This window comes from Macaca nemestrina, chromosome 4 (genome assembly GCF_043159975.1).
Source record: "Macaca nemestrina isolate mMacNem1 chromosome 4, mMacNem.hap1, whole genome shotgun sequence".
Classification (NCBI taxonomy): Eukaryota; Metazoa; Chordata; class Mammalia; order Primates; family Cercopithecidae; genus Macaca; species Macaca nemestrina.
This window is the reverse complement of record NC_092128.1, coordinates 114,221,958-114,236,385: the sequence shown is the minus strand read 5'-3', so window position 1 is coordinate 114,236,385 and position 14,428 is coordinate 114,221,958. Positions and strand designations below refer to the sequence as shown.

At 42.0% G+C, this 14,428-nt stretch overlaps 1 protein-coding gene across 4 annotated transcripts in view; it reads left to right on the top strand.

Annotated features, from left to right (window-relative positions):
- The window catches only part of LOC105494199 (cytochrome c oxidase assembly factor 1), a 195,257-nt gene that overhangs the window by 101,679 nt on the left and 79,150 nt on the right, over nt 1–14,428 (top strand). Inside the window, exon 1 of one of the 4 annotated variants that reach the window (XM_011762416.2) lies at nt 168–460. The exons of the other annotated variants lie outside the window; for them this stretch is intronic. The gene's annotated coding sequence lies outside the window, so the exon portion shown is untranslated. Of the gene's footprint in view, nt 1–167; nt 461–14,428 lie in introns of those variants that run through there. 4 annotated transcript variants of the gene reach the window in all.

Here is a 14,428-nt window from a genome sequence, read left to right as displayed (position 1 = left end):
GAGTCTCCGTCTTCCCCCGCCAGCGAGAAGCGTTTGTTTCTGCAATCCGGGCGGCCGCCTTCGCGCGCGGGGTGCTCTGCTGCTTGGAGAGTTCCCTCACGGGTCACATCGCGGAGGTTCGCGCCGGCTCCGGGTCGCGACCTCCCTGCGCTGCTTCTTTGGCTCCTGGTAACCCGCGCTGGCTCCGTCCGCTCGGAGTTAGGAGACTGTGTCGAGCTAACGTTGACTTTGTCCTGCAGTTTTTGCTGGGCATCCCCAACAGCACACTGTAAAGAGTTGGGGTCCTCTCGAAGAGTTGGGACTGGGTACTTTTGTTGGTAGTACTAAATTTCAACACCTGGGGAGTACGCTGCCCACATTATTGTAGGAAAGAATTATCTGGTTTAGTGGTTATAATACTTTTTGTCCCCGCCACACTTGAATGACAGAAAAACCCTACCAACAGGAGCTGACTACAAAAGTGAGTTTCTGTGTAGGGGACATTGGATGTATGTATCAGTGCCTGTCAGTCTGTATGTGTGTTTGGGGTGGATGCTGTGTAATTTTTAAAAATCTATGGAGATTCTGATAATTTGATAACCTGTTTCTCCAGTCTTCCCCTAATTCCTTCCCATTTTCCCCTGGGGGAAATGGTGCCTCACTTTTGGATAGAAGTAGCAACTCTTCGCTTACACTTGCACGTTTAAAACATATCTGATTGTGTTATTTCTGTCCTCAGAATCTTCCTGGACTTCCCGTTGCCTTCAGGATAATACACATTTCTTAGCCTAACTTAAGGGGCCTTCGGGGTCTTGATTCTGCTGAATTTTTCAGTCTTTGCTACTTTCATGGAAAACACACCTGCAGCTACACTCATATTATGCTCCCACCATGCCAGTTTACAGTAATTTAATAACTTTAGATACGGCAAAGTTTCATATGGTTTACCCAAGTTTTTATTTTTGTTTTAACATTTAGCCAAAATCGATTGAATTCGTAATATTGCTAGGCACTGTTTTAAAAAACGGGATAAAATGAAAACAAAACAAAACAAAACAGTTTTCAGTCCTTTAAAAAAATAAAACAACTTTCTGACACATAGTTCACCCACCATAGAATTCACCATTTAAAATGTAGCGGTGGCTCACGCCTGTAATCCCAGCACTTTGGGAGGCTGAGGTGGGCGGATCACGAGGTCAGGAGATCGAGACCATTCTGGCTAACACGGTGAAACCCCGTCTCCACTGAAAATACAAAAAATTAGCCGGGCGTGGTGGCTGGCGCCTGTAGTCTCAGCTACTCAGGAGGCTGAGGCAGGAGGATGGTATGAACCCGGGAGGCGGAGCTTGCGGTGAGCTGAGATCGCGCGGCTGCACTCCAGCCTGGGCGTCAGAGCTAGACTCCGTCTCAAAAAAAAAAAAAAAAAAATAAAAATAAAAAACAAAAAACCAAACCTAAAAGTAATTAGTACATTCACAAGGTTGTACAACCATCATCACAAAATATGCTGTAATCTTCTTCAACTTCATTAGTTGGTTTAATTTTATTAAGTCTATTTCAGACAGACTGCAGTAAGTTATTCTTGTATTCTTTTGTTCATGTTTAATGTGCTGCATTCAGTTTGTGAGAGCCATATTGGAACAATTTTCGAACATTTTCATCACTCCAAAAAGAAATCCTGTACTTATTCAGCAGGCTCACCTGACTTCCCCATCCCCACTCCCCATTCTAAGCCCTAAGCAACTATGAATTGACTGACTGTATATTTGACTGTTCTGGATTATTCATGTGAGTGAAATCATACAGCATGTGGTCTTTTTCAGCTGGCTTCTTTTACTTAACATTCACGTTCGTCTGTGTTGTATTTAATAGCATGTGTCAGTACTTCTTTAATTGCTGGTTAATCTTTTATTTTATAGGTATTACCACGATTTATTTTCCATTAGTTAGTGGACGTTTGGATTGTTTCCACCTTTTGGCTATTATGTATAATGCTGCTGTGAACATTCACCTACAGGTTTTTGTGTGGACATACCATGTTTTCATTTCTCTTGCATATGTGCCTAGGAGTGAAATGGCTGGGTCATATGGTATCTCTGTTTAACATTTTAAGAAACGGTCAGACTGTTTTCCAAAGCATCAGTGTGCATCTTTTTAACATTCTCACCAGTAGTGTATTAGGGTTTTGATTTCTCACTCCTTGCCAACACTTGTCATTATCTGTCTTTCTGATTCTGGCCATTCTAGTGGGTGTGAAGTGTGTGTCATCGTGTTTTCATTTTTTGTTTCTTTGACATGTAGTAATTGTACATATTTAGGGACTACAGAATGTTATTTTGATAAATGTATACAATGTGTAATGATCAAATCAGATAATTAGCATGTCCATCACCTCAAACATTCATCTTTTCTTTGTGTTGCAACCATTAAAAATCTCCTAACTTTTTGAAAATATTGTGGTTTCAAATCGCGTTTCCCTGATGGCTAATGATGTTGAGCATCTTTTCAAGTGCTTATTGCCCATTTATGTATCTTCTTTGGAGAAATGTCTGCTCAGATCCTTTGCCCATTTTTAAATTAGGTTCTTTTTTGTAATTGAGTTGCAAGAGTTCTTTATATATTGTAGATACAAGTCATTTATCAGATATGTGACAGTCTTTTAGATTATGCTACCGTTCTTTTAGATGAAAAGCACATGAGATTAACTTTTAGTAGCCTTGGAGACCTCCTTGTGGGTGTGTGATTGTAGTTTAGAGAGTGATGGTTTTCCGACAGCTACATGGGAGGCCAGGCCCAGGAAAAATGCTGTGAAAGAACCTGTGAGGAGTGTTTTAAGACTCGAAAAATGAAGCAAGGGGAAACTTTGTAATTTGCCATTGCGTATTGAGTTTTATCTGTCTTTTTTTTTTTTTTTTTTTTTTTTTTTTTGAGAAGGAGTCTCACGCTGTTGCCCAGGCTGGAGTGCAGTGGCGCGATCTCGGCTCACTGCAAGCTCCGCCTCCCGGGTTCCCGCCATTCTCCTGCCTCAGCCTCCCGAGTAGCTGGGACTACAGGCGCCCGCCACCGCGCCCGGCTAATTTTTTTTGTATTTTTAGTAGAGACGGGGTTTCACTGTGGTCTCGATCTCCTGACCTTGTGATCCGCCCGCCTCGGCCTCCCAAAGTGCTGGGATTACAGGCTTGAGCCACCGCGCCCGGCCTAGAGTTTTATCTGTCTTTATTGATTTTTAGGAGTTTCTTCGTGCAGGAATATTAAGCCATTGACTGTTAGGTATGTGGCAGATATCTTCAATCTATTTAGTTAACTTTGTTTTATCTTTTTTACTATACTGTTGTTTTACATTTTTGTGTAGTCAGGACTTTTCCTCTAAAAACCTTCTGGCCAGTAGTTTAGAATATTGTTCTTTAATTATAGGAGTTAGAGAAACTGACATAGTACTTCCCAGTTAGTGTGACATCTGAGTCCCTGGTGTTATGTTTAGCCTAATAGTGTTCATTGTTTCAGACATTGGTGCCTCCCTGTCTCTCTGCCTCGAAAAATATGCCATGATCTGCTTCAACTTTGTTCATTTAACTCTCTACTTTGCCGGGCGCGGTGGCTCACGCCTGTAATCCCAGCACTTTGGGAGGCCGAGGCGGGCGGATCACAAGGTCAGGAGATCGAGACCACGGTGAAACCCCGTCTCTACTAAAAAAAAAATACAAAAAATTAGCCGGGCGCGGTTGTGGGCGCCTGTAGTCCCAGCTACTCGGGAGGCTGAGGCAGGAGAATGGCGGGAACCCGGGAGGCGGAGCTTGCAGTGAGCCGAGATCGCGCCACTGCACTCCAGCCCGGGCGACAGAGTGAGACTCCGTCTCAAAAAAAAAAAAAAAAACTCTCTACTTTAAACAGACTCTAAGAAGTTATTCTTTTATTCTCTTGTTCATATTTCATATACTGCATTAGATTTGTGAGAGCCATATTGGACAGTTGGTCACCAAATATTAGGTACTTTTTTCATACTAGCAGGTATTTATTTGAAGATTTAATGTATGCAGAGGTTGAGTGTAACTATTGTGTTCTGTATTGTTTGGGGCGTGTTGGAAAAATTAGTTTTATAAAATCCTGTTAACATTGTAATTTTTAAAAAATTTTATTGGTTAAAAGGCAGTAGTAGTTATATACATATGTGTGTGTGTGTGTGTATATATATATATATATATTTTTTTTTTTTTTTTTTTTTTTTTTTTTGAGACGGAGTTTCGCTTTGGTACCCAGACTGGAGTGCAATGCTGTGATCTCAGCTTACTGCAACCTCTGCCTCCTGGGTTCAAGTGATTCTCCTGCCCCAGCCTCCTGAGTAGCTGGGATTACAGGAGGCTGCCACCACTCCCAGCTAATTTTTGTGTTTTTAGTAGAGATGGGGTTTCACCATGTTGACTAGGTTGGTCTGGAACTACTGACCTCACCGCCTTGGCCTCCCAAAGTGTTGGGATTATAGGTGTGAGCCACTGCGCCCAGCCAGTAGTAAAAGTATTTTTAGAAACTGAGCATTTTGACAATCTAAGGGAAGTGATGTACAATAGCTTCCAGAAAAAAATTGCATCTCTCTGTTTACATATAATGGCCAAAATTTCATTCTTTCACCATGGCTTGATTCCAGTTAGAACTCTGTGCTGCTTGTTTCAGTGTTTTGTCTTTTCTTTTTAAAAATTGTGATAGAATATACGTAACATAAAATTGACCATTTTAACTATTTGTAAAGGTACAGTTCAGTGCCATTAAGTACTTTCTCATTGTTGGGTAACCATAACCACCATCTACCTCCAGAACACTTTTTTCTTTGTTGCCCTGGCTGGAGTGCATTGACGTGATCTCGGCTCGCCGCAACCTCCACCTCCTGGGTTCAAGTGATTCTCCTGCCTCAGCCTCCCGAATAGCTGGGAGTACAGGCATGCGCCACCATGCCCAGCTAATTTTGTATTTTTAGTACAGACGCGGTTTCTCCATGTTGGTCATGCTGGTCTTGAACTCCTGACCTCAGGTGATCTGCCCACCTCAGCCTCCCAAAGTGCTGGGATTACATGCATGAACCACTGCACCCGACCCAGAACACTTTTATCTCCACACGCTGCACCCATTAAATGATAAATCTCTGTTCCTCCCTCTCTCCAGCCCCTGGCAACTACCATTATATTTTCTGTCTCTGTGAATATGACTCTTCTAGGGTCCTCATAAAAGTGGAATCATAAAATATTTGTCCTTTTGTGTCTGGTTTATTTTATGTAGCATGTCTTCAAGGTTAATTCATGTTGTGGCATGTGTTAGAATTTTCTTCTTTTTAAAGACTGAATAATATTACATTGTATTCCATAGAACACATTTTGTTTATCCATTCATTAGTCGATAGATATTTGGGTTGTTGCCACCTTTTGGCTATTGTGAATAGTGTTGCTATGAACATTGGTATACAAATGTCTGAGTTCCTGCTTTCAATTATTATTATTATTTTTTTTCTTTGAGATGGTGTCTTGCTCTGTCTCCCAGGCTGGAGTACAGTGGTGTGATCTTGGCTCACTGCAACCTCCGCCTTATGGTTCAAGTGATTCTCCTGCCTCAGCCTCTTGAGTAGCTGGGACTACAGGCATGCACCATCACGCTGGCTAATTTTTATATTTTTAGTAGAGATAGGGTTTTGCTGTGTTGGCCAGGTTGGTCTTGAACTCCTGACCTCAAGGGATCCGTCCACCTCAGGGTCCCAAAGTGCTGGGATAACAAGTGTGAACCACCATGCCTGGCTGTGCTTTCAGTTCTTTTAGGTATATGTACCCAGAAGTGGAATTGCTGGATTGTAGGGTAATTCTTTTGATTTTTAAGGAACTGCCCGTACGCTTTAGTGTTTTTGTTATTTACATAAAAGATGAGATTTAAAAGAATTGTGTAATTTAGCCATGGATTATTACATTTACCTTTCTAAAGGGCCATTTCCTACTTGAAGGGGTGTAGGTGTTTTTGTATTAGGACTTGGAGATCTTTGAGTTTTAAAATTATTGCAGTTCACACTAAATAAAAGGTTTATCTTGGATAGTTTTCCAAATCCTGAACATCTCTATGATCCAAGATTTTGTTGTTGTTGTTGTTGTTTTTTGAGACAGGGTCTCACCTTGTCACCCAGGCCGGAGTGCAGTGCCATGAACATAGCTCACTGCAACCTTGACCTCATGGGCTCAAGTAATCCTCCTGCTTCAGCTCCTCCAGCAGTTGGGGCTACAGGCACATGCTACCATGCCCGGCTAATTTTTGTATTTTTTGTAGAGATGGGATTTTTGCCATGTTGCCCAGGCTAGGCTCAAACTCCTGAGCTCAAGCAATCCGCCTGCCTCAGCCTCCCAAAGTGCTGGGATTACAGGCGTGAGCCACCTCGCCTAGCCTTTTTTTTTTTTCTTAATGCTTTCTGTATTTTTAGTCTTTTTGGGGAAATTACCCATCATGACAGACTCTAAAATGGAGGTGAGTTTGCAAACTTGTATAGTTCCAAAAGTCTGTGAATTGTTCTGGTATCATACTACTGCTCCATTTGGATGCTTTGGCAGTTACCCTGGTGTGCTGTGACTATTGCTGCTTCTGACAGGCAAGTTTACCTTCCTCAGTGCAAAGATAACCATGTCATTAGTTAGTTGAAGATTAGGAGATGACCAGCATTATTCTCTTTTACGACTGTATCATTCTTTTTTCAACTATTTTCCTGTTGTTGGAACTGCAAATTATTGTGGGTACTGCAGTCCCTTTGAATAGCTGTGACCTCCCAGTTATGACTGGGAAAATGTAGAAAAACAGACAACAGTATGGCTCAACCAAAACTTAGAAAACTAAGATTGTGTGTGGCTGCCAGATCCTGGGAACAGGATGGCTTAAGGGCAGCCCTAAGGGATAAAGGGTAGAGGATTTTTATGTGTTACACCTTCTCTAACAACCTCTCCCTCCCATTGCAGCATCTTTCATAAGGTCTCAGTTTAATATTCCATCATTGCTCTTACAACCAATATCACTTTATTAACAGCAAGTGTATTATCAGGAGAGATGGGAGGAACTAGTGTGTTAATGTGACTTTTGCTCTTAGTTTGGGTCTCTTTGTCATTTGGACTCTGATCTGGTGATCTGTTATCTTGTGGGCTCTTGGTGCCTTATGACATTTGGCATTTGCAAATGCACTGGAAAGGTCCCCAGATGGATTTAGATGTTCCAGATCTCATGGAACTTTGATGTCACTTACATTCATAAGTGATCTAGCAAATACCAAGATTACTTAGATGCTAAGCACTCAACTTTCCCTGTTTATGCACCAGCTTTTTGAGGGAGATGAAACACAATCACATAAAGGATGTACCAGATGGGCGTGGTAATCTCAGCACTTTGGGAGGCCAAGGCAGTCGGATCACTTGAGGTCAGGAGTTCAGACCAGCCTGGCCAACATGGTGAAACCCTGTCTCTACTAAAAATATAAAAATTAGCTGGGCCTGGTGGCAAGTACCTGTAGTCCTAGCTACTCACAGACTGAGGCACCAGGCACAAGAATCGCTTGAACCTGGGAGGCAGAGGTTGCAGGGAGCTGAGATTGTGCCATTACACTCTAGCCTGGGCGACAGAACAAGACTCTCGTTTTGTTGTAGGGAAAAGCATTTCCTAGCCAGGCGTGATGGCTCATGCCTGTAATCCCAGCACTTTGGGAGGCCAGGGTGGGCAGATCACTTGAGTCCAGCAGCTTGAGACCAGCTTGGGCAAAATGGCGAAACCCCATGTCTCTACTAAAAATACAGAAGAACTAGCCGGGCATGGTGGTGCACACCTTTGGTCCCAGCTACTCAGGAGGCTGAGGTGGGAAGATCACCTGAGTCTGGGAGGTCGAGGCTGCAGTGAGTTGCAGTGGCACGACTGCACTCCAGCCTGAGTGACAGAGTGAGACCCTGTCTCAAAAAAAAAAAAAAAAAAAAATAAATAAATAAATAAAAGTTACCAGAATCAAAGGTGAATACTCCTAACTTTTGGTTATAGATTGTTCCTTTCGTTGAAATGTTATATGCTAGGGGCAAAGATTGACTTCTGATGTGCAATGGTAGCCTTTAGAAACACTTCTATTCTACATCCATATTTAAGTATGTCATCATGTAGTATTACATTAGAATTTTTCTAATGTTTTTGGGCCTCAAGCCTTTCAGCTATAAGTAGCAAAACTTTGAAATTTATGTGAATACTTTCACATTATAACTTATGATTTTTCCCATGGTACTGAGTATTTGTATTGTCTTACCCTGTTTTTTTTTTTTTTTTTAAATTACCATACAGCAAAATAAACTTTTTATATTATAAATTTTAACCCATGTACTGATTTGTATAACCACCACCATAGTCAGGATGCAGAATAGTTGCCTCACCTCAAAAACTCCCTAGTGCTATCTCTGCATGGTTAAACCTTCCCCTCATCCAAGTTACCAAAACCAACAAGTAAATACCATTTTGTGTTTTTATTGTGGGAAGCAGTTACGTTGCGTCCTTGCTTTTCCTCTTTATTAGGGATTTAATTTAAGCATGATGGGCTAGAAAGGATAAAGTCAACATAGGCTCTTCATTTTTTTTCAGAAATTCATAAACTTTTTCATGCATTTAGTGTTTAGGAATAAAAACATTTGGCTAGCAATGTCTTCCAACAGGTGGCAGTGTTGTGCTATATAATAGGACTTACTAATAAAGATTGTGGCTTTTTGTCAGCTGGACAATAATTGCTGTACATTTTTATGTCAGAAAATCAAGATGGTTAATTAAGAACTGACATTTAACTATTGAAACTATTTTTTAAAGTCTATTTCAAAATTCATCTTATCCTTATAATGTTACTAGTAAAGCAGTCTATGGATAAAAGTATTCCTTAATACATTTGTATTTGTTTTCAGAGTTTGCAGAATTATAAATTAACTCTTTCCTTAAGGTTAACCTTTGTGGCAGGAATAACTCCAGTGTTGTGGATGAATCTGTGAGTCATAGAGTCTTATCAGTGCGACTTCAGATGTTTTATGTTTCAGCCTTCTCTATCACATGTAGGAATCCCTTTATAACATCTCTGGTAGTTGGTGGCATTGATCAGTAAATGGAGCAGACATGGAAGAAAGATACAGGTTCTAATTGCCAGCTTCCTGATTGTGAAGCCTTAATGGAGATGTTCAGTGAGAAATGATGAAGTGGAAGCTTGTGAGACATTTGCACTTAGGTGACTCAGGTTTTCAAAGCTAACCCATCCAAAAAATGGATTCTTTTTTTCTTTATACTCCCAGCAACTTAACGTCTGGCAGTATATACTTCCCTAGGGACTGGGGCTGCCATTCATCCAGATGCTCCTGAGTAATATTCAGGGTCACTTTAAGACCCCTCAGTGTTCTCTAAATTCTACCTCCTAAATATTTTCAAATATGGCCACTTCATCTCTACCTCTCTCATTGAAAAGAACAATGATTTTTCACCTAGATATACTGCTTCCTAATTGATTTGCCAGGATATATTATTACCCCCATTTTTCACACAACAGCCATTTTTAAAAAATGTAAAATCTGATCTTGTCACTCCCCATGTTTTTATTCCTAAACAAGTTTGTGAGAAAGTTTGTAAGTTTCTGAAAAAAAAAAAAAAAAGAAAAAGAAAAGGGACTGTGTTGATTTTATCCTTTCTAGTCCATCATACTTAGATAAAACCCTTAATAAAGAGGAAAGGCAGGGATGCAACGTTACTGCTTCCCACAATCAAAACACAAAAATATATTGAGCATTGAAACTCTTTTTTTCCTTTTTTTTTTTTTTTTTTTTGACAGAGTTTCGCTTTGTTGCCCCGGCTGGAGTGCAGTGGTGCGATCTTGGCTCACTGCAATCTTGCCTCCTGGTTTCAAGCAATTCTCCTGCCTCAGCCTCCTGAGTAGCTGGGATTACAGGTGCCTGCCACCATGCCTGGCTAATTTTTATATTTTTAGTAGAGATGAGGTTTCACCATGTTGGCCAGGCTGGTCTTGAACTCCTGACCTCAAGTGACCTGCCCACCTTGGCCTCCCAAAGTGCTGGGATTACAGGTGCGAGCCACCACGCCTGGCCTTTTACTTTTTATTGTACTTAGAATAAACCCCAAATATTTAACTTGACCCACAACATTCCTCCCTCCTCCCTGTTCTGTGATCTGGCCTCTCTTCTTTCATAGCTTCATCTCATGCTAGTTTCCCCTTGTTTACTGTGCTCCAGCTTCTCTGGTGTTCTCTTTGCTCCTTGATTGGAGGAGGTGGGGAGAATAGATGCAAAGAAACCTGTTTGTAAGCAAACATACATTTCAGGTAATGAAAAAAATGCTTAATAGTATATTGAAATTTGTGGGTCAGGGGACATTTTCATAGTATTCAGGAAGCCATCCATCCCTTTGTCACTTTTCAACTCCTCAGATTGAATCTAGGGATAAATGCACATCTGAGTACAGATGCTGTGTGTGGGGAAAGTTATGTTCTAATAGAAAAGGAAATTTAGAACTCGACAGTGATTACCTGTAATACTGTTAGCTGTGGATAATCCTTTATATTTGGTAGCTCTCGCTTAGTTTGACTTTATTTTTGTAATTTCATTCTTCTAGCATTTCATTATTTATTAACTTTGTTTTTTCTGTGTGACAGCCTTGCCTCACCAGCCAGTTGGACTATACAGCCATATGGGGCTTAGATGCTATTAGTGGCATCCCTAATAAGTGATAATTGTGCAGTCTGTGCTTGAGTTTCTTGTTTCGCAAAGCAGTTCATTCCTGCTGGAGATAGTTTTATTTATTAAGAAGCTCTTCTTGGCCAGGTGCGGTGTCTCACGCCTGTAATCCCAGCACTTTGGGAGGCTGAGCTGGGCAGATCACTTGAGGTTAGGAGTTCGAGACCAGCCTGGCCAGCATGGTGAAACTTCATCTCTACTGAAAATACAAAAATTAGCTGGGTGTGGTGGCGCATGTAATCCCAGCTACTTGCGAGGCTGAGGCAGGAGAATTGCTTGAACCTGGGAGGTGGAGCTTGCAGTGAGCTGAGATCGCGCCACTGCACTCCAGCCTGGGCGAAGAGTAAGACTCCATCTCAAAAAAAAAAAAAAAAAGTAGATTCCTGGTAGATTGAATCTGTGCTTCTAATCTTGCTCCCTGTTGAAACTCCATTAAAACTGCAGTAAAAACCCAATGGGCATGGAAAACAGACAACATCAACACAGTGTAGATTTCTGAAAAGCCTAAGAATGAGTTGAAATTAACTGACACCCAAGACTTATGAATCCTGAGTTGCCAGAGGGAAAAACTATGAACCAACCAGATTTATCCTCTAAATCCTCATAAAGCTCAAGAAGTAACAAAGCCAGGTGTCTCTGAAAATTGGGGTGCAAAAGACAAGAAATAAGAAAGATTGGATAAATGTTGCTAAGAAACAACTCTCCCAATGCATGCTATTCACCTTGGGACAGATTCTGGAGGTTCAGAGCAGATGATCTCTGGATAAAGTTGTGTTTCCATATGGGAAGTCACTCCCAGAATTTCTCAGGAAATTTGTATGTTATTTTATTTTATTTTATTTATTTATTTATTTATTTGAGACGGAGTCTTGCTCTGTCGCCCGGGCTGGAGTGCAGTGGCCGGATCTCAGCTCACTGCAAGCTCCGCCTCCCGGGTTTACGCCATTCTCCTGCCTCAGCCTCCCAAGTAGTTGAGACTACAGGTGCCCGCCACTTCGTCTGGCTAGTTTTTTTGTATTTTTTTGTAGAGACGGGGTTTCACCGGGTTAGCCAGGATGGTCTCGATCTCCTGACCTCGTGATCCGCCCGTCTTGGCCTCCCAAAGTGCTGGGATTACAGGCTTGAGCCACCGCGCCTGGCCTTGTATGTTATTTTAAATCCCAAACCCTGAGGAAAGTTACTGGTAATTCCAAGTTGGGAAAACAGAATCATTTTCATGAGAATTAAAGATCAGTAGTCAATACTATTAGATATGATTGGTTCTTAGAGCTCCACTGATGTCAAGTGGAAAGCAAGAGCAGGACATGCCGACACCGGCATGTAAACCTTAAGGTGTACATCTCTGGGAGCTGAGACAAGAGCATCTAGGAGATAAGCTTGTGATCTAAACAACCAGTCTCATAGCTGTTACCATCTTATAAATAAATGTGTTTTTATACTCATCTGCTGCTAACAGTTATTCTTACAAATAAATAATAATACATTTGTATCCATAGTCCACTTCATATAAAGCCTATTAGTGGTGTTTCAACAAATAAAAAATCTGAAAGCAAAATAAGTCCTAAAGTTGGCAATACAATATATTATTCTGTATGGTAGTATATTGGTCTGTTTTCACACTGCTGATAAAGACATACCTGGGACTGGGCACTTTACAAAAGAAAGAAGTTTAACTGGACTTACTGTTTCGTGTGGCTGGGGAAGCCTCATAGTCATGGTGGAAGGCAAGGAGGAGCAAGTCCTGTCTTATATGGATGGTGGCAGGCAAAGAGAGAATGAGAAAGATGCAAAGTGGAAACCCTTGATAAAACCATCAGATCTTGTGAGACTTGTTCACTACCACAAGAAAAGTATGGGGGAAACCGCCCCATGATTCAATTATCTCCCATTGGGTCCCTCCCACAACGCATGAGAATCATAGGAGTACAATTCAAGATGAGATTTGAGTAGGGACACAGAGCCAAACCATATTTTTCCTCCCCTGGCCCCTGCAAAATCTCAAATCCTCACATTTCAAAACCAATCATGCCTTCCCAACAGTCCTCCAAAATCTTAACTCATTTCAGCATTAACCCGGAAGTCCACTGTCCAAAGTTTTGTCTGAGACAAGGCAAGTCCCTTCTGCCTATAAGCCTGTAAAAATCAAACACAACCTAATTACTTTCTAGATACAATGGGGTTACAGGTATTGGGTAAATACAGTTCCTAATGGGAGAAATTGGCCAAAACAAAGGGGTTTCAGGGCCTATGCAAGTCTGAAATCCAGCGGGGCAGTCAAATTTTAAAGCTCCAAAATGATCTCCTTTGACTCCAGGTCTCACATGTGGGTCATGCTGATGGAGCTGCCTATGGTCTTGGGCAGCTCTACCCCTGTGGCTTTGCAGGGCACAGCCTCCCTCCAGGCTGCTTTCACAGGCTGGGGTTGAGTGTCTGTGACTTTTCCAGGTGCATGGTGCAAGCTGTCAGTGGATCTGCCATTCTGGGGCCTGGAGGATGGTGGCCCTCTTCTCACAGCTTCACTAGGCAGTGTCCCAGTAGGGACTCGGTGTGGGGGGGTCCAACCCCACATTTCCCTTCTGACTGCTCTAGCAGAGGTTCTCCATGAGGGCCCTGCCCCTGCAGCAAACTTTTGCCTGGGCATCCAGGCATTTCCATACATCTTCTGAAATCTAGGCGGAGGTTACCATACCTCAGTTTTTAGCTTCTGTGTGCCTGTAGACTCACCACCATGTGGAAGCTGCCAAGGTTGGGGCTTCCATTCTCTGAAGCCACAGCCCAAGCTCTACATTGGCCCCTTTCAGCCACAGCTGGAGTGGTGGGGACACAGGTCACCAAGTTCCTAGGCTGCATACAGCATGGGGACCTTGGGCCTGGACCACAAAACCATTTTGTCCTCCTGGGCCTCTGGTCCTGTGATGGGAGGGGCTGCCGTGAAAGTCTCTGACATGGCCTGGATACATTTTCCCCATGGTCTTGGTGATTAACATTGGGCTCCTTGCTACTGTTGCAAATTTCTGCAACCGGCTTGAATTTCTCCTCATAAAATGGGCTTTTCTTTCCTATCACATTGTCAGGCTGCAAATTTTCTGAACTTTTATGCCCTGTTTCCCTTTTAAAATGGAATGCTTTTAACAGCACCCAAGTTACCTTTTGAATGCTTTGCTGCTTAGAAATTTCTTCAGCCAGATACCCTAAAAATCATTTCTCTCAAGTTCCAAGTTCCACAGATCTCTAGGATGGGGCAAAATGCTGCCAGTCTCTTGCTAAAACATAACAAGAGTCACCTTTGCTCCAGTTCCCAACAAGTTCCTCATCTCCATCTGAGACCTGCAGCTTGGAACCTTGCTGTTCATATCACTATTAGCATTTTTGTCAAATCTGTTCAGCAAGTCTCTAGGAAGTTCCAAACCTTCCCACATTTTCCTGTCTTCTTTTGAGCCCTCCAAACTGTTCCAACCTCTGCTTGTTACCCACTTCCAAAGTCACTTCCACATTTTTGGGTGTCTTTTCAACACCCCACCCCTGGTACCAATTTACTTTATTAGTCCATTTTCATGTGTTGATAAAGATATACCCAAGACTGGGCAATTTACAGAAGAAAGAGGTTTAATTGGACTTACAGTTCCATGTGGCTGGGGAAGCCTCACAATCATGGTGGAAGGCAAGGAGGAGCAAGTCCCATCTTACACGAATGG